Below are 20474 nucleotides of genomic sequence, written 5' to 3' on the forward strand. Positions count from 1 at the left end.
AGTTGTACACAGAATGCTTAATGTTCTTATTGTTTTTGAACAGGAATTAACATGTTTTCACTAAAGATGTCGAAAAAAGCCTGAATACTTTTAATCAGCCAAAAACCAAACGACACAGATATATTCCCAGTAGAAATTTTATTCAGACAGAAATACACTTACAAGTATTTACATGAAACTGGTGCTATGTTTACTTGTATAAACTTTCTGGATTGCATCATATTGTCAGTCTTTTTAAACACTGGTCATTCTAACCTCATCAAATACACCTTTCATCAACTGTCCAAAAGAGTCTGTATCAGTTATCTTCTGCAATATGCAGTCAAGGCATTCCAATGTGTCACTACAATATGAAATTATTCAAGCGATAGTACGGATAACTTGTGTCATATTGGAAAATAAACTGTCCATTTTCCAAATTGTCTTTTCACAACAGTGGTGAAATGAAGCACCCTCCAGAAATGTGGATGCTGCTACCAGTTTGCAACCAAACAATCTAAATATAGAGCAACCAAATTTGTCATATTTGTGTATTGGGTGAAAGGTTTTCAAGAGACACCAGCTATCATCTTCTATCTTGAAGACTTAGAAGTATTCCATACAGATCCTGAAATGAAAGTACACAAAATTCCTGTTACATCAGTATGACAATCAAGTGGCCTTAACCCTTCCACCCCAGTTCCCTGTATAGAGGTCCCACTTTATCATAGAAAACAATGGATTTGGGACAAACCATGGTGATGAAAGGGTTAAAGGGCAGTATATGTAACTTTTGGTGTGTTTATAGTAGTTTTATTTTTGTATCAAGTGGTGTTGCTTGTTCTGTTGCCCAAAGCCAGTCAAAATATTCATCTTATAAACACAGCCTGTATAATGTATGTATATCACATGAATTGACAAATGAATTTTAGTCTAGTAAAATTCATAAGTGAACAATAACAATGCATCTCAGACATATATGAGCTGTACTGAAAAGGACATCTATTCAGTCACTAGGGTAGAGATATATTTGGGTGTGGAACCTGTGGTGCTACCTATACAGTCTGTTTCTTGCACTGGTAAAATCATCAGGAGATCTTATGATTTCCCAGTGCATGCAACAAACTATAGGGGTAACCACCACAAGTTCCACATACTCAGACATGTTACTTATCATGTGATAAATACAATTACATCATACCAGTATATTGATGGCGCAAATACAGCGATCTGATTGGTCGAGACGCGAAAAGAACCGTGGTATATTGGTGATATACCACGGCTGGCATACGTGTGAGCTCTCAGCTTGAGCAAAAATCCATTTTTGACGTTCCATGCCAGAATTTCAATATACTGTTATGATATAATAGCAATAAATCACACCCAGCGACAGTATACCACTCGATTTTGACCAGTTCACTTCATATATGCACTCGCTATCGCTCGTGCATATATGTCGTGAACTGGTCAAAATCTCGTGGTATACCATCACTGGGTGTGCTTCATTGCTTAATTATAACTCGCATTGAAAATGTTTGCTCTGTAGCACCCAAGAAAATCCTACTTTTGGGGATGAAATGTTGTGCAGACACAATAAAGTATTTAAATGAGCAGATTGCTACAAGTGTAATATCCTCTCACCATATACATCATTATTAGAGGGTTGAACTTTACTCCGGTGTGCTTACTCCGGTGTGCTTTACAACCACTCAACATAAGGTATCATGGTTGCTATGGAATGGGGTTATGGTTTCTACTGCAAAGCAGATATAGGTCAATATTTTGAGCTTTTAATTTTAAGCTTAAAACATTAAAAGAAAGGAAATATTGATGTTTGGGCTGGCCCTGTAAGCCAGGCTTGGAGTTTCCTGTTGCATGCTCTATTATCGGAAGCAAGCATGAAGAACTGTGCCTGGAGAAAGACTATGCCATGCCCTATAATGCCCATAGGGATAGTAATGGCAACAAGTATGATGGTTTCAAAAAAATATTTGCCTTTGAAGGCCTATTGCATGACCTATTATTATCCATGTACTCTACTGAGCCGCCCCTCTAAATATTTGCAGCTGGTGATAGCACTATTTCCCATTTGTGTTTCACTGATTTTTTTATCTCCAAGTTGGTGATTTAACTCTTTTCTCTTGTTTGGAGAGATTATTTCTTGGATATATTTTTACATACACATAACTTGCAATGACTCACTAATGGACATCAATGTTATCCAACCTTTTCATCCTTGTCTGCAAATTGGGCATACTCTCCACAATGGATTACACCACCTCCATCAGATTCACTAATGCCTCCATAAAAAGTGGCCTGTTTTTCTCCAAAGTCTCTGTGAAAATAGGAAGAACTTTAAAATTTCAGAAATTATCACACGCAAAGTTTGTTGGAAATTAACATGTAAACTACAAAACAGCCTGTCAGGCACACTGTCTTTCAGATTTCATGAATAATTCTGCACATTGAATCCACTTGATTTTATTATTTACACCACACACAAGGGCTTCTAATTACATAGATGCATTTTATTGCAGTCGTCTCATCACAAATACAAAGAATAAACATTGTATTACACCAATAGTAAAAAGCACTACTCTGGGGCCCCGTGTAACATGTAAAACCTGGTTAAATTTTTTACTTCTCAGTAGAAAATAATCCATGGCCTTACTCCTTAACACCTAGCCGAATTTCTAAAACTAAAAAAAACCAAGCAGATTCCTTTGCTCAAGCCATCAAATGACACAAATTTGCTCATACTGCTAAGCAATATCGAGGAATCAATTATCACTTTATATTCATCAACTCTTACCAAACAAAATTTTATATCCAAACATAACATTCACTTGTTGAGAATTTACCTATGATTTATCTGTGCTAAGTGCCAGTGAATATTATGGAAACTGCACTACACAGCAAACTTACTGTTACAGTACATGTACTTTATTGATATTATAACTAACCTGCACACATCAAGCTCTTCTGCTGTAGATAGATCATCTTTTAGAGTAGCCTGCTTCCTTAGCTGTATAAAGATCAAATTTGAAGATGAAGCAAACCACAAACAGAAATGCTTCAATCTCAATGTATATTTGTCATTGTTTCAACCCCAAACAATATAACCATATAAAAATATACCTATATCATACAGTGGACAGCTAGTGGCAAATGTGGTATGTCTTTACAGAATGTTTGTCCTGTAAAGTAATTGATCTTAACAAAACTTACAAGAATTACAATCATATGTATGTGTTTTCACATGTAAGGAAATATATTATTATGCACAGCATACCACAAAACAAAACATAGGGCCAAAGTTCCTGAAGCTACTATAGACATGGATACAAAATTAAGTATTCCCTGACTGTATGAAATTATCTCACTAAGGTCATGACATCCTAGGGACCTGTAAACCAAATATTAAAGCTGTCTGACCAGCGGTTTTGAAAAAAACAAGCGACCCAACAGTTGACAGAGCTCTGCTGTGTTATGTAAAGAATAACTTTTTGTGACACATGTATTGATGAAGAATGTGGATATCTTTGATAGCTCATTTCAGGATGGCCTGACCAGAAATGGCAAAATTAGCTGCAAAATACAACATTGATGATTTCATCATAATTTCAATATATTACATTAAGATAAAGCCTAGGAACCTGTATACCAAATATCAAAGCTATCAGATGAGTAACTTTTGAGAAACAAATATTTTGACCAAAAATGGCAAAAATTGACCCAAAAATACAAAAATTGAAGATTCATCAAATTTCAATATATCATACTGAGACAATCCCTAGGAACCTGTATACCAAATATCAAAGGCATCAGACAAGTAGTTTTTGAGAAACACATTTTTTGACCAAAAATGGCAAAAATTGCACCAAAAATACAAAATTGGAGATTTCGTCATATATTCAATATATCATATTTAGTTCATCTGTAGGAACCTGCATACCAAATATCAAAGCTGTCAGACGAGCGGTTTTGATAAAACAAAGTTTTGACCAAAAAAGACAAAAAAATTCCTTAAAAATACAGATTTGCATATTTTATCACAATTTGAACAAATCTAAGTTGGGTTATCCCTAGGGACCTGTATACCAAATAACAAAGGTGTCTGACCAGCAGTTGTGAAGAAGATTTTTTACCAAAAACGCCTTTTTTGGCACTAATTTGCATATTTTCAAGAATATCAAAAAATAAAAAAAATTGTTTCTCAAAATCATATTTTTCATCTACACAACAAATATCAAATCAAGATATTCGAGTGGACGGACGCCTCACAAACAGACATACATACACACATACAGACTGACAACGGACGCCGGACGGATACCCATCCCAATAGCTTCTATAGACTATTGTGACCTCCCCTATACCTCTGTAGTTAAGCTATACCAATGGCTTATTCTGGCCTATGTAAGAGTCATATCTAATTTTGGGCAAAGCAACACAGCTAGAGGTCTGATTTTTGGTATATGGGGATAAGTATGGGATACAATTTTTTTAACAAAATGTCACGTGACCTCCATGACCTTTGACCTCAAATATACATATACGTCCATAACTCAGGAACCACAAGTGCTACATCCTTCATATTTGGTATGATGGGAGACCTTATGGTGCCATATCCGGTACCTCATTAAATATGCACATATCTAATTCTGGGCAAGCCAATAGAGCTAGAGGTCTAATTTTTGGTATATGGGGATAAGTATGGGATAAAAATTTTTTTGACAAAATATCACGTGACCTCAATGACATTTGACCTCAAATATACATATTTGTCCATAATTCAGTAACCAACAGTGCTATACCCTTTGACCTCAAATATACGTATATACCTAAACGTGAGTAACAATTAGTACAAAAACCTCCATGTTTGGTATAATTGCAGATCTCAAGGTGACGCATTATGTTTCTCATCAACTATGCGAGCTGCTCGGCCCCTACAACGCTGCTTGCAGCTTTAATTTTGATTTTTTGTTTCTCTTGTTATTCATTCTACTGTAATGACGAAAATTTGCCCCATCACCAGATGTGACAAGTCAACTCTCACCCTGCACATGATAATAATACATGTACATGAATTCTTCTACAATACATTTTTTGGTACATACCAAAAATTAAATGATGGCAATATTCATGCATTATGTTCATGTACAGGGTGTGAGTTGAGCTGTTTTTACCAGAGATTGAGCCAACTTCAGTGAGAAGAACGCTACAAATATTTCAAAAGAAACTAAAATAACCAAAATTATGTCAAAAATGGGTGACTTTGTCCCTTTAATATCATTAACTTGTAAGGTTTCTCAAAGCCTGGTAAACTATCAATAATATTTTTTATCTTATACCTTGGTGGAACAGATGGGTCTCTCTTTTTCAATAAGTACCACACATACTTCTGTAGACTTTCACCCTACAATGTGTACAAAAATTCTAATAATAACTGTCTTGAATGTATCAGTTCAAACATGTTGCTTTCAAATGTAGAGTGAAAGGCTGTAGCAGATAACCCAAAACACGGTTACTCTACAAAACGTTTGTTAGAGTAACCGTGCCTAAAATCAGACAAGCTTACAATTTAATTAAAGAATAATTCTGTCAGTACTAATCATAAAACATTTCATTTTGCCAACAAGTTGGCTTAGTTAACCTTGGAATTGAAAGAACACAACCATTACCACTTAAACATTCCCAAATTATAAATGTGAATGTGGTATCTGTCACCACAAATACAAGTGCAAAAACACTCTGGCAGTAATAAAAACCAAAAAAATTATGTGGTTCCAATAACCCAACTAACCCTAATTTTAAAGCCCCATGAGCTGTAAGTCGATAAAATTTGTGAAGCTTCAAATATCTATAATAACTTAGGGTATGCTTTTGACTCCACTTATCACATGATATTATACCTATAGCATGATATTATATCAAGTTAACACTTATTTGATACAAAATGCTAAAAAGGAAATATCGGTACATTTGAAATTTCCCACCATTTAAAAAAATGTGAAATATTGCAATGAAAATAGAAAATGAAATGTTTCAGAAGTATATATTAAGTTCCATGTGTTATAGGGGATGGGATAATGTTATCTTTCTAGAGAATCAAAGGTAAATGCACTGTTTTCATCTTATTTGTTTATCATTTGGTGGTGGCCATATTTGGGTCCAGCACTACTGTTTTATTATTTATAAAGTTAAAACTTACATTTGCAGTCATATTTAGTGGCTAATAATACTCGCATTATCATCATTCAGTGAGTACATCTGTATAGGCTAATGTTATTTTGAAAATACATTTCATGAAAAATATCCCAAAAGTTGCAGCTCATGGAGCTTTAACCTACCGAACCTTAACTTTTTATATAGCCATTATGCAGACATGAAAAATACCGGTAAGATTATTTATGAGAGATTCAAAGCAAAATAAAATCACAAAATCAAGCAAGATCAAGAGATTGTGATGTATTACAACGACATCATCACCTAGATGGAAGGTTCGCTGATGAGGGCATTCCCTGCACTCAGGGAACGTCCTCGTCAACGGACCTTCAATCATTATCCTACTCAGTGTTGTTACGTGGGACCTGATCACAACTATATTAACATATCAGATGAATTTGCAACATGCAAAAGCAATCAAAGTATTTTTAAGACTTATTTCAACCTACCCTGTTTTTGAAAAGTATGTTTCTGGAACCACATATATTTTTGGGGTTTGACCTAGTAATATTTGGACAGGTAGTTGTTACTCACAAGTGGATGGGGTCCATGAAGCAACAAAGCAAGTTCAGCTTCTGTTCAGCCTCGTTTTTGAATGGCCACCAAGCTGTTCTTTTCAATTCATCTGTATTTAGAGAATCAAATCAGAAAGTCGTGATAAGCAAGTGAATACATTGCAATTTCTACTGATGACTACGTGGATACTAGTCAATGAACAGCATACAGTTCATTTTGATATGGTCTATCAGAGGATGGTGGGGTGGGGACCTGACCTGTCATTGCTTCTCCCCTACCCAGGAGTGGTGGGTATCTCACCCTGTGATTGGGCTATACTCCCATTGGATAATGGATTAAAATAAATATTGGAAAAAGTTCGCAAATTTATGTATAAATTTGTATTAACTAATGTCTTTGTATGCTGTTAAAAAATGCATGTATGTGTGATAGAAATATCGGAGCAGTTGGTAGCATACACTGGAACAGTGTGCACAATGTGCTGGCAGTGAGTTCAGCAGCCATCCTTTCACAAGAGTGGCAAATAACCCTTTCACCACCATGGTTTGAGTCAAATCAGTATGCTGATGTACATGATGATGGAGTGTACATCATAATTTGTAACATTACTTTCACAAATGTACTGGAGTATTTGTTATATACCATAAACCACAAAATCACACTAACCACATTGATCTCTTGAGCATCCTTCTTGGTTTATGTCTCTCTCTTCAACATAGTCATCCTCTTGAGGAGTCTAGCAGAAGATAAGATCATTCTGAGATTATTTGTCATTTGTAAACTCACGGAATTAAAAACAAGTGAAACAAATTACTCAGCCATCAATTTCTACATATATGTACAAGCAAAATGTTGATGTTAACACAGTACAAACTGTCAATCTCATAATACATGAGAAAGGGGCAAATTTTGTTTAATATTTTGAACAATATTGATCAACATCATTAAATTTTATCAGTTCCAATATTTTTTCCCTCTACACAAACAATCCTTTGGGCATCAACGCTTGACAACCACAGCAGATTGACAACATGAATGCAGAGAATCTGATGTCAGTGAATTATCGCTCAGTTGAGGCATTTACAAATTCAATGTAGCAACCAAAGTAAAGATTTGAGGTATCAATGATATTTCCAACAGCCTGTCCTTTTTGGGTGGGCGGATGGGTTTTTTTTGGTTGGTTTTCGAAGCATCTGCGATTTTCGAGTCTGACCTTCCTACTAGTACTACAACCGAGGTTCCGCCTTCAGTGTCAGAGTGCACCCTCAGCCTTTGGCCTCAGACTTACTATCTATGCAACACTGGAAGCATCTGTGATACCAGAGATATCCCGGCTACGGAGGAGACTTTGCAACTGATATAGCATGGAAGTCTGCAGTCAAAGAATATGATCTTATGTTTATTAGCAGTATGATTATATATGATTGCCTGGTTTATTAAAACAGTTGCATAATCTCAGCATGATATCAGTGGCAAACCAAGTGATCTTGGCTAGATGGGTAGTTGGGAGCGAATGTGGAAAACTAGTACGTCTGGACACTACATTTTTTCATTATTATTTCAACATTTAAGCCCCTTATCAAATCACGATAACTATGGAGTGCACTTTTTGGTAAATTTCTAGTATTTACAATTTAAAGTATCATGAAATTCATAACAAACTAATGATGTAGTGTACTGCATGAAATTCTGAAAAAAATATAAAAAACCTATATTTACTATTGTCAAAGTTAAATTCATGCCTGCTATTATAAATTTGTCATGATACCTAAGAAAGCTATCCAGAAAAATCGAAGCAAACAGCATGACTAAAATGTTTGAAAATTGAATCCAATTCTGAGAAAAAAATGGGTCCCAAAAAAGCCTTTCCAGTTAGAATGGGAAAAAAAGATTGGAATTAGCCATTTTCATGACCTCACATCCTTGCACTTCCGTACAAATCTATCAAATTTAGTAAAAATAGTGACAATATGATGTCATTGTCAGCTCCCATATACATTGTACCTAATCAAAACGAGGTAACAACTGTATGAAAAAATAGTTGAAATAATAGCATTCTTGATTGGCTTGTTCTATACAAAATTTCTTTTAGATTACATGATAATTTGATCATATCTAAATCATGTCATTAAACGGGTTATTTTAAAAGATATGTACGACATGTAAATTTGAAAATTGAAATTTCTGAATCAAAAGTGACAGAAATGTGTTACCTTTCTTATATGTTGAAATTAAGACAAATGTTTGCAGTTACATGCATTTCATTTGGGGGCAATTTTTGTGGTTTTTGATCCATTTTTTTTCTCCAAACCTACTTATCAAAATTTTCAGGTCTTATACAGTAATAAATATCCTCATTGCAACATATCAATATAATTATTATGAAAAGTGATTTTTAGAAGAAAAAATTGCCCAATTAAGACAATCAACTGCCCCTAAAATAAAATAGAATATTTGTATTTTCTACATGTATAATTTTGGTAAATGTGCAAGAACTTCAGACTTTAAAAATGTATCATTTTAAATTAAAGTTACAAATTTAACATCTTATTCGTGCTTTTTAATATGTGTGAAGTATATTCAAGGTGTATTTCAATACTTGCAGACCAATTCAGGGTTATCCACGAGGGGCTTTACAGGGGTGGGCCACCCCTCTATTTTTTGAGAAATCTATTCATATGTTAATAGCCAAACAAAAGAATACATCACAACAAAAGAATGTGTTAATAGTGTATTGTTATGTAAATTGACTACCCATTGTCATTTCTGGGCTGTGGAGAACACTGCAATTAATTATATGAATAACAGAAAAATCTTGAAGCCTGTGTTCAGTTAATTAGTATTATGTAACTCAATGTATCCCAAGGGGCAATGGCTGTAAGACCACCTTCCATTATGAAAACATACACTTGCTTAGATACACAGGAATGTCTTCAGTAAAATATCTCATAAATTAGCTGTTCCACAATTCTGAAATTTTGTCATTACAGAGATGTTTTTGTGTAAGAAAATGCTTTTGAGGGAAATGCAATACATTGTCAAAAATACTATTATATAATGAATATTTCATAGCAGAGGGATTTCATCATAATCCTCAAGGAAATTTAACAATGTAAACTATTCTCTAAAATTTAGTAAAAATATTTTTTGAATGAAAGGATGGGGAATATTGCCCCAAAATATATCAACATTATTATCTCATTGTTAAATATATCCCCAATACTATGCTGAATTACAATGCAAATGAACAGTGATTTTGTTAAGAAAAAAAGCTGCCCTTAAAAATACAGAATAACTTTTTAGAACAAAAAAATCAGGACAAGCTATTGAATTTTACCCAGCAATTATGTGTTTAGCAATAAAAAATCTATGAAAAACTGGTGCGAAATCTGTCTTTGTTATTAACTTTCACTTACTCATAGCACGATGGCACCCATTTGAAAACCATTAATTATAGGCGGAAGTGACGTAAGAGTCTAGCACTGCACTGACACTGCCACCATCCCCTTTGAGCATGCAATGAACAGAAAGAAATGCGTTCAAGTTTTGGGGTTTGACAGGCACAGTGGGACATGCCTAACCAAACAGAATGCACTGCAGGAATTGATTTCAAAACTTACAAATAAACAGAGTTCAGTAATAAAAATAAAATAATGTGTCCAAGGCCAACTAAGAAAATGACTGATGAGGTGTTTTTTGTCATGTGAGGTATGCTATTCACTATGCAGGTTTCCTTCATGAAATTAAAATGCGAGACAAAATAATTTATCTTTAAGTGGATTGATATCTTCTGACGTGGAAAATATTACTGTACCACAATCATCTTACCGGATTTATCACACTGCTAGAATAAATCTCGCAATCGGTGCAAATATCTGGAGATAATGACTTCTGGGAAAGAGTATTAGAGCTGGTAGGTGACGGTACATCATCCAATGCAGTCAATTCCAGTTGCCTCTGATGAGTGACACTTAAAAGATTAGATGTCTGACTAGATGTCTGTGGGTAGGGAAATTCTTCATGCAAATTTCACAGAAAGCATCCATGGATGGTCCGTGTCATCACAATCAATGTTTACCTGTTAAGTGTTAGAAAAATTTAAATGAAAACATTATAGTATAATGCCATAGTTATGAATCCCAAAGACAGTGGCAGGATATGTAACTTATGTATTAAAATAGAAGGAAGCTTCGGTCTGAGCACTTCAAAGCCACACATGTACATGGGAACAATGTGTGGGCACAGTCCCTGGACCAAAGGACTGTGGTGTGGGTTATACATGTATTTCCATGGTGGGAGGGACGAGGCGTGGCCGGCCGGTGTGAGAATTTAGTCCAGTACAGTACAGAAGCATTTCTCCTCCTCTTCCCGGGTCACATAGACAAACCACATAAATCAATGCCATTTGGGAGAAAGCACTGGAATACTATAAATTATAAGTTAGTTACAACACCGAAGTAATGATGTGTTGCTTGATTTTGTTAGCCACCATCGATATCATCAACAAAAACATAGACGTGTGTGTTCCCTGTGGATTCACGCATAGGCTTACCTCGTCCCTTCACTGTCACATCACACAGTCAAAAATCAATTTGTCTGTCTATTTGTCTGCCGGAACACACAGACCGGTACCTGTACGCGCACCCAGGGCCACGGACGACGATGACGAGACGCAGGACGCTAACTCGGAGCTAACATAAGCCACTGCATGCAGTCGTGACCGCTGACGACATACTTTAGTTCCCCAGCGAATGACACTGCTCCTGGTCAGAGACCACGGGTGTGTGCGGGGCGCTTGGGAATTACTCTGACAGTCATGAGCGAGAAGTACTACTATTACATGTAGTATGTCCTGGTATGTCCTGCATTGGTCGATCCATGGAGGTACTCTACTACCTCCATGATCGATCCTGCATCGTAGAGGATGCTCGGGAATGCGCATGTGCAGTATGACGTATTTTGCCATAACAAAGGAGGCAGCAATATCATATGAATATTGATCATTCTTTCAGAAAAATGTCAAAAAAAGAGCAATAAAATTTCCTTACGGAGCTTAGTTGCATAATACGATACATGAAATACAAGTATATATTACTTTTTTAAAATTTACTTTTGCTCGTCTTGAGTAGGCGGCGGCTTTGTACATGAGAACTGAAATGATAGTGAAAAGTTGTCGGCACGTAGCGCAATCCACAGGTTATCGTAACGTTGCTTGGATAGTCGTTCGAGGCGGGCGGCCGCAGGTCGCCGTCTCTTTTTTCCAAGTATAACGGCGACCTGCGGCCGCCCGCCTCGAACGACTATCCAAGCAACGTTACGATAACCTGTGGCGCAATCTACCGTACACGTAGGCTACAAGACGCGGAAACCGGACAAACCAGCACAACTATGAGTATGAACCCAAGACCACTGTGGGAGTGATTCCATTTACAGTTTCAGTGAAAATTACTTAAAATGAAGCAAGCACGTGTGAAATACGTCTGGGAAATCGATAAAAACGTGTCCTCAAAAAAAGTAAAACTTTGAATTCCAGTGGCTCACCTAAATTCAGCTTCCGAACATGGAACGTTCGGCACTGGGGCCGTTGCCAAATAAGCTATGGAGTACGAGTCTACGTTGCTGCCAAAACTAGCCCTGCCACCCCTTGATATGTTCTTTTGGGAGTGGGGAGTAGCCACTCCAATGACCAAGCTACCCAAGTGGCAAAGGCTACGTAGTACGGATTCGCAGCAAGAGTCTATGCTAACGCTGCTGTACGCCACAGTACCACTGGCGTCGGTGATCGGTCATGCCCCGTGGATGAAAGCCGAGTCTTACTGACTCAGAGAAAAAAACGGAAAACAAAATTTGCTGATTCCACCAGAATTCTCATAGGTGACTTGCACAGATACGTGCGGTCACGGTCCCGTGGAGGGACCTTGGTGCAGTTGATACATAGCGGATAGCGGCCGCCGCGTATTGAACCACGCATAACTGTGTGGCAGACGACAAAATGTAGTCATCAGGGGTGGCTAATATTTTACACGTGAAAACTAATATCTATGTGGTATTGGTTAAAAATATAATCGAACTGACTGAGAATAATGAAAACGACAATACTAAGGAGAAGTTTAAAAAAAACTTACCTGAAGTGAAGCATAAAGTCTTCGCAGTGGGAGGTAAAATTGCGTCGTTCGAACTTATTATGGACTCCCTAGCGTCAATCAGCACCACGACAAACCTTCGGGGGATTTCGGATCATAATCAGAAACGATCGTAAAACTTCGGGATGTGAAAAATACGCTCGGGAAATGACATGTTTTTATTGATATCTCGTGATCCGCACGCAGTCGCCGTCAAATATCGACCGTTGGCATTAAAAAAATGTGTTTAAAAATGTTACCAAGTGGGAGTTGATGAAGGCATAACCACAGGGAACTTAGTAATCTTGTTGTTGTTGTTGTTGTTGTTGTTGTTGTTGTTGTTGTTGTTGATGGTGATGATGATGATGATGACGATAATAAAAAATATTAAAAAACAATGTCTCATTCCTTGCTGTTGTTTGTCGATGTTGTAGATAATTGTAAAAGAAAACTGTAAAACGACGTAGGTCGCCCAACGTCACTCCCGTCCTATATATATTATATATAGGACGGGAGTGACGTTGGGCGACCTACGTCGTTTTTTGGTCACGATTACAGTTTTCTTTTACAATTATCTACAACATCGACAAACAACAGCAAGGAATGAGACATTGTTTTTTAATATTTTTTATTATCGTCATCATCATCACCATCAACAACAACAACAACAACAAAAACAACAACAAGATTACTAAGTTCCCTGTGGCATAACTTGCGGTCGGGTTTATAGAAAATGTATTTTAAAAGACATTAAGGATGCATGATCCTTACGCGCGCATGGAATTTGTCCCTTTCCATAGGATTACATTGAAAATTGTTGGAAAAGCAACTTCTACTATTGTCATTTTCATGAAATTTTGTACAAAGCTCAGTCAAAAAAAGAATAATTGTCATCAAATAAAAATGACACTATCACCGCGCTTGATTTTGAGATAAACGGCATCGAATTTCGTCCATGGAAAATGCATCAGTAAAAAAAATGCTGACTCGGCATTTTTTCTCATAAATGTTAAAATTCATAGTCTTGAATCTCACAAACACGGCAACCCCTATATTTTATTACACATTTTGATAACAATTACAACGATTTAGAGAAATGACATTACTTTCAATTTCACCGATTGTCCATCTTTAAACAGGAAATTCCACAAAATTAATAAATGTATATAAACTTTCGCATCATGTTCATATAGTAATAACCACTGATTGTTACCTTTAGGTATCTCTACAATTATGCATGAAGCAATGTGACCTTCCTTTGTTGGTAGTTTGCATAATATTTTCCATTTCATTCTCAAGTTCGTCAGAGAAGAAAACCCACGCCACCACGGTTTTTTCAGGTCATACAGTGTTTGGAGAACGCGTCTGGCCGCCAGCGTCACTGAGCTGGAAAGGTTCTACCAGTCTGATGTTAATTTTGATTATAGTTTGTAATTTGCAACATTTTAATAAATATTTATTATTGTTCCCCATACCTTTGATGGTCGATGTTTTTTAACATTGAAAATGTGTGATGAGTGCAAATGTGAGTGTTGTGAGTTCCTTATGAAATGATCTATTTTTACATTGGTCATTGTACTGAACATGATTGCATTATCTGTACAGGCAAACCGAAGAATGCTTAAAAAACGAACATCATATTGATTGGAATTTCGATAAATATCTTGGTAATTTTCAAATAAACAAATCATGTAAACCTACTGGAAATGTCCACTATCAAAGTCAAAGTCAGCACTGGATACAGTCAGAAATTTTCGCTCTGTATACAGTCATGTACTACCGGCTCTGATTCAGACCTGTGAATACATGTCTGAAATCTAGCGAATTTTCAGGTCCTGTAACAGCCCTGTGAACTCAGCACTGGGCACAGTCATGTGCATACATCCATGTTTCAGTGCTGTGTTCACAGTACTGGATACAGTCAGAAATTTTCGCACTGTATACAGTCCTGTACCACCAGACCTGAATCAGACCTGTCCACACAGCCCTGAAATCTGACCAGTTTTTCAGGTCCTGTAACAGAGGTTGTTTCTCAGGGCCTGTTACAGGTACTGCACACACCCTGTTACAGGCATGTCCTGAAATCTGCCTGTAGTTTTCTAGCTGTGTAGTAAAGGTACATGTGACAGAATAGGAGGTCCATTGGCTTGGGTGTTGTGTGATGACAATCATTCTTGCAGACAGTGAATGGGAAAAACAGGCAAAGACACTGCATTACAGTACACTAGAACATCATAAATCTACTGAAAATAAATGTTACTTACCAATACACGTATTGATCTTCTTTTACAACTCATAGGTCACTTGAGGACACAAGGGCACTGAAATGATCTTGACCAGCAGAAGGGTGAAGCAGCATCTGCAATGCATCGAAACAAAAAATGTCACAGAAACAACAAACACCTGGGAGAAAAAATATCATCATTACAATGCTGTAACAGCTCTGAAATTAAAATTTGTGTAGAAAACACTCCACCACACAATTCAGTTATTAAAATATCAAACTACACATACAGTAAATTGGTGGAGAAAAATCTTACATATGAAAAACTTCAAGATTTATATGCACAGGGGTCGACTGTTCAGGATTTCGTCAATAAATTAAAAAGTTTGGGATTTAAAAGAGAAAATACAACTAATCAAATTATGAAACATTTTCAAAGGATATCATGATGATTTGATTTAATTCATTTTTATAATTATTTAATTTACATACTTAACACAGTTTTTATTATCACTCTTAATTGAACACAGTTTGGGGGCTGATTACAGAATATAATATATATTTTTAATAAAATAGCTATATCAATCAATAACCAGTTTCTGTGTTGTTTATAATTGAACATGTCAGTGTGTTTTCATAGGAGACGGCTCAATTTGTCTTCTGACCAAATTTTCAACAGAATGATCCAGTTATAAATATTAGCATTTAGTCAAAAGAGAAATTGAGTAATCTCCAATGAATCATCTCTCTCATGTTCAATTAATCTACAAAAATTGTGTTCTCATCAAGATGCACTGTAGACACCTTTGCATCTTGATTTAAAAAAAATCACTGACAGAATCAACGAAGGTAAAGTTGGCGTCATCCTGATCCTCATCCTCTGGTGACCTTTCTAGCTGACGCTAAAAATGACGCTACTCAGCCTCAGCTTCAGCATCGTATCCGAAGATTGCCAAAGTTACACTACCTGATGACGGATGAATGATAAAATTCACCCATAACTAAAGAAAATAACTAGTCCATTCTTTCATAACTTTATTTTGAACCGTTTAACTGTTTGCAGGTAATATTCTATCGTTACAATATCCCATACAGACTAGTTTTTTGAAATGTTTGTTATTTTCAGTCCATGCAGGGCTCGAAAATTCTCGCCGCCCGACGCCCGTGACAAGTGAATTTTGAGTCCAGGCAAGTGAAAACAACATTCTCCCAGCCCGACGGACAAGTGAATTTCAATGAGGCCACTGTACGTACGCGCTGCCACTCTCTAGTTCTTTGAGTGTATAGCTCTGTTCTACTTGGTTACAAAATAGCAAAATATTGACGTCTTTTCAGCTCTTATGTTTTTTTCTTTTCATGAAATCATGTCACGATGCCTCCACAATAGAAAACTACAGCTTACAATACAATGTTGTAAGCTGTTAAAACAATTTACCCTCCTTCCTACAAAGTTGCAATGTATTGAAACACTTTACTCTCCTTTCTACAAAGTTACAAATTCCCTGGTATGTGAAGCAAACATTGTTGCTGTTTGATTCTGCAATCGCGGTCCCTCAGTCCCTCGGACCGTGCTACAATACATCACGGAGGAAGGACGATGCTGAAGTTATTTTCGTATTCGTTTTCGTATTCGTTTTCGTATTCGTATTCGTATTCGTATTGGAGTCACTGACAAAATTTTTTATTTTTAGTCCAAATTTCGTACGTTTTATATAAAAGTTCTGTCTTTACAGAACTTTAAGTGCTTTTTATATGACAATATATCAATACTTCAATATTTGAGAATGTAAGTTGAAAAAGATCCAACCTTTTTAGGCCCTAGATTGAAAGATATCGTTGCTATCATTAGAGGAGAGATTTTAAAAACAAACGGCCAGTACACAGGCGCCCCGTAGCTGGTTAGTCTGCTAAATAGATCGATTTTCGGCTCGATCTATCGATCCCGTAGTCGATATGCCCGCCATTGTAACCTAAATACTCACTTGGTTACAGTGGCGGGCATATTGACCACGGGATCGATAGATCGAGCCGAAAATCGAACTATTTAGCAGACTACCAAGCTAAGGAGCGCCTGTGGGCCAGTGGTAGTCTTTGGAGGAAAGATTTTTTAAACAAACATCATTTTCGTATTCGTATTCGTATTCGTTTTCGTATTAACTTCTATCACAACAACCAACTTCAACATTCTGTTGACATCGTTAGTATCGATAATGGAAATTTAGCTGACCCGCCCAATTTGACGAGTTGTAAAGGTAATTTTCTTGTTTTAAACTGATATCTCTGTGAAAGTGATCGTCATAACGACAGTAAATGCAGGGCTGAACGTTAACATTTTCAGTTGATCGCATACCCCCAAGTCGAAATTTTAGGGGCAAACCTTGGACCTTGAAAATATTAGAGGCTTTTGTAGTGTCACGAAAACCTTAAAAATTATATATATGACATGCTATATTTAGACTGCTGTCGCAAAGAAAATATCATCTCATATGATTTGGGAAAGCGTCATAAAAGAAAACGAGATGAATAAAATGGTATCATAGGTCTATGTCCCGATCGGTACATTTGTTTCCCTAATAAAGATTAAATTAATGTGTGAGCTGTTGTCAGAGTCTTTATTTGAGTACGGCCCATCTCTTTTTCTTTCCTTGCGTTGGCGTCAACTGTCATTGCCAGAACATGTTGATCAACTTGCGTTATGATAAGATACATCAGAATGCATGGAAATTGATTTGTATCGCGAAATATCGAGAAATACCTGTATTCTATGATAAATAGACTTCAGCTCGTCTAGTAGCTGTCGCGACTGGCTCGATCGGTTTCCGTCATTTGTTACTGTACGATCCAGTTTTAGTGTTACGTAGTTTGCCCCGCTCTACAAGACTACAACTCCGTTCTGCAGGTCACTCCAAAAACTTTCAGCAGTACTATTTTGGGGGACCAATTAAGCCGCTAGCCGTAGATAGCTACTTTTTTCAACAAAAACTCTGAATAGAAATGCAGACTATCAACTTTCGATAGATATTTTGTAGGCAAAAGAACAAAACTCAAATGTATATGCGCATCACATGTAAATCCCAGTGTTTGTCGATCACCGGGGTCGAACGCTAAGATACGTCTGTTCTATTTTTGCATCCATGGTCTGTTCTAAATTGCAGTCGCTACCCGGCAGATTTGCCATGATATTTCAACAAAGTTGCTTGCTATTTAGATCTAGCTGAAAACGAAAACCTTTATAAAACAGGCTGATCCAGTCCAAGCTTGATGAAATCGATGCTTTCTAAAGGACGATTTCCGGAAATGGTCTAGCCGGTCACATGCCACTAACGCGAATATTCATTACGCACGTGAACGCATGAAACATGTTGCATTTACTGGTTGATGGACTTGTTTTCCCTTGTCAGCTATATTTGATGACATTTTACGCTGGGATTATGATTGGTTCAATTGAAAGTGATGTGACAGCACTAAAACTGCTTCTGATACCTGATTGGATTGTAGTAAAATTTGTCATTAAATTCATGGAATATTTTGACAGATCATTCAAGATAACGGTGTAGTGGAGAGAACGCGCTCAAACCTTTGAGTAACTCCGCTCAACGGCTATGCTTATTCAATGCCAGCTGTGATATCGCAGCGTACTTGTGGCGTGTATCGAACGCGCTCGGGTCATTGAGGTCATCGCCACAGACTGTGGCGATGACCTCAATGACCCGAGCGCGTTCATTACACGCCACAAGTACCGCTGCGATATCACAGCTAACTCAATGCGTATTTTGGGGTCGCGGCCTTTCAGGACAATGCTTCGTGAACACTGAGCGAATACATGTTGAATTTGATCACGTATGGAGAATTGTCTTGAAAAAATTTCAGTCGCAATCTCATAAAATTTGGTCGCCTATGCGACTGAAAATGGTCGCTACTTCGAGCCCTGATTGAATGTAAGCTTACATGTAATACATGAATTATCGGTCGGTCCGGTTTTATGTTATTATGCAGCAGTCAATGTATTCCCCGAGGGACCACACCTCGGGCGATACGTGACAAATGTGGGGGATTAGACTGTGTTTGCCATGAAACTATGCCTGAGGGGGTGGGGCAATTGCCTCATTTTGATACCCCTGCTCACTTTCACGGACAAGTGCAGACTTTAAGAATGTCCCATCCATTGGGATGGAGGATTTACTTGTTTTAGGTGGGGATTTTCCAGGTTGTCTTGTCCCAGGGGGTGGGGCATTTGACAAATTTCATAAGATTAATTTCCAAATCCCCCACTATGCCCCGAGGTGGGGAGGGTGGGGGTTCAAGACATCGACTGCCGCATTATAGCTCACATCTTTACTCTGAAAGATAAACTACCTATTGTGATTGATTTCTGTTACTTTCTCCCCTGTAGTAGGACGTAGTTGTCGTAACTTGCAATTTTGTAATTTTTGCCTCACTGCACTCCCTGAGTGTGTTGTTGAGCGATAGAGTTTTGTAAAGTATTGTATTGTATTTCAGGTCTACGTAGTAAAATACTTGAAATACAAATTGCAAATGGATATGATTATTTTAAAGTGAGTCCAAAAGGATGACCGGATATAACAATTTTCACATTTTTTATTTAGATGGTTGTCCTGGACAAGTCCCCTGTTCATCATAGCTTGCAACAGTCATCCGTTTTGCGGCGCCTCACAAAAATCTGCCCTCCCCGCAAAATAATGGTACAGTCCGGGGCAGCTCCTTTGCACAACTGCCTTCCTATCGCATCGTCCGACTTCACGCGTCCCATTACTTGGCACTAACTACCTGATTTCGGGGTGCGTCCAGCTGCCCGGTCAAGAGACATTGGCAAGCGAAGATGCTGCCTTACCAGATCCCAACCGTTTTTTTTCAAATAAAATGGGGTAAACAAAATTCTTTAAAATCTAAAATGCAAATTTATGTAAATTTAACAAAATTTGGCAGATTAAATTACGAATCAAATTATCACAATATTTAAACCTCAGTAAATATCGTATATTGCACGTTTCATACCTGAAACCTGGACTAAAAATAACAATTTCTGTCAGTGACTCCAATACGAATACGAATACGAATACGAAAACGAATACGAAAACGAATACGAAAATAACTTCAGCATCGTGGAGGAATGATGAATACACTGAGGCTTGGCTTTGCCTCTGTGAGTCCCGCGTACCGGTCGTCCTTTTTAGTCCAAGTTTTATCTACTTTGCTTGAATCAAAATTTGGCCTGTAATTACTCATTTTGATAGTAAAAACCATTATTTCAAAGGAAACTTTCACAAACAGAGTCAGAATACAAGGGAAAAGGAGAAAAATTTGAGGTTTTCTGAAAGGTCAAATCTGGGTCATCTTATGTGATGTCATGAATGAAGACCCTTTAAGTACACAATTATGGTTCA

The 20474-nt window shown here is 37.1% G+C and overlaps 1 protein-coding gene and 1 long non-coding RNA gene across 9 annotated transcripts in view; one reads left to right on the forward strand and one right to left on the reverse strand.

The window, feature by feature from the left end:
• LOC139130770 (prostaglandin reductase 1-like) overlaps positions 1–20474 on the forward strand; it is a 48788-nt gene that overhangs the window by 17352 nt on the left and 10962 nt on the right. The window lies entirely within an intron of this gene.
• Positions 122–13069, reverse strand: LOC139130745 (uncharacterized). Of its 8 annotated transcripts, XR_011551965.1 has the most exons (7): positions 11276–11644; positions 10552–10801; positions 7390–7459; positions 6742–6832; positions 2943–3004; positions 2206–2314; positions 122–607 (listed from the first exon to the last, which is right to left on the reverse strand). It is a non-coding gene; the product is annotated as an uncharacterized lncRNA (long non-coding RNA). The 8 variants fall into 8 exon arrangements; XR_011551964.1 differs by lacking the exons at positions 6742–6832; positions 11276–11644 and adding an exon at positions 12849–13069 and having other exon boundaries at positions 2182–2314; XR_011551960.1 differs by lacking the exons at positions 6742–6832; positions 11276–11644 and adding an exon at positions 12849–13065.

Source organism: Ptychodera flava, chromosome 1 (assembly GCF_041260155.1).
Source record: "Ptychodera flava strain L36383 chromosome 1, AS_Pfla_20210202, whole genome shotgun sequence".
Classification (NCBI taxonomy): domain Eukaryota; kingdom Metazoa; phylum Hemichordata; class Enteropneusta; family Ptychoderidae; genus Ptychodera; species Ptychodera flava.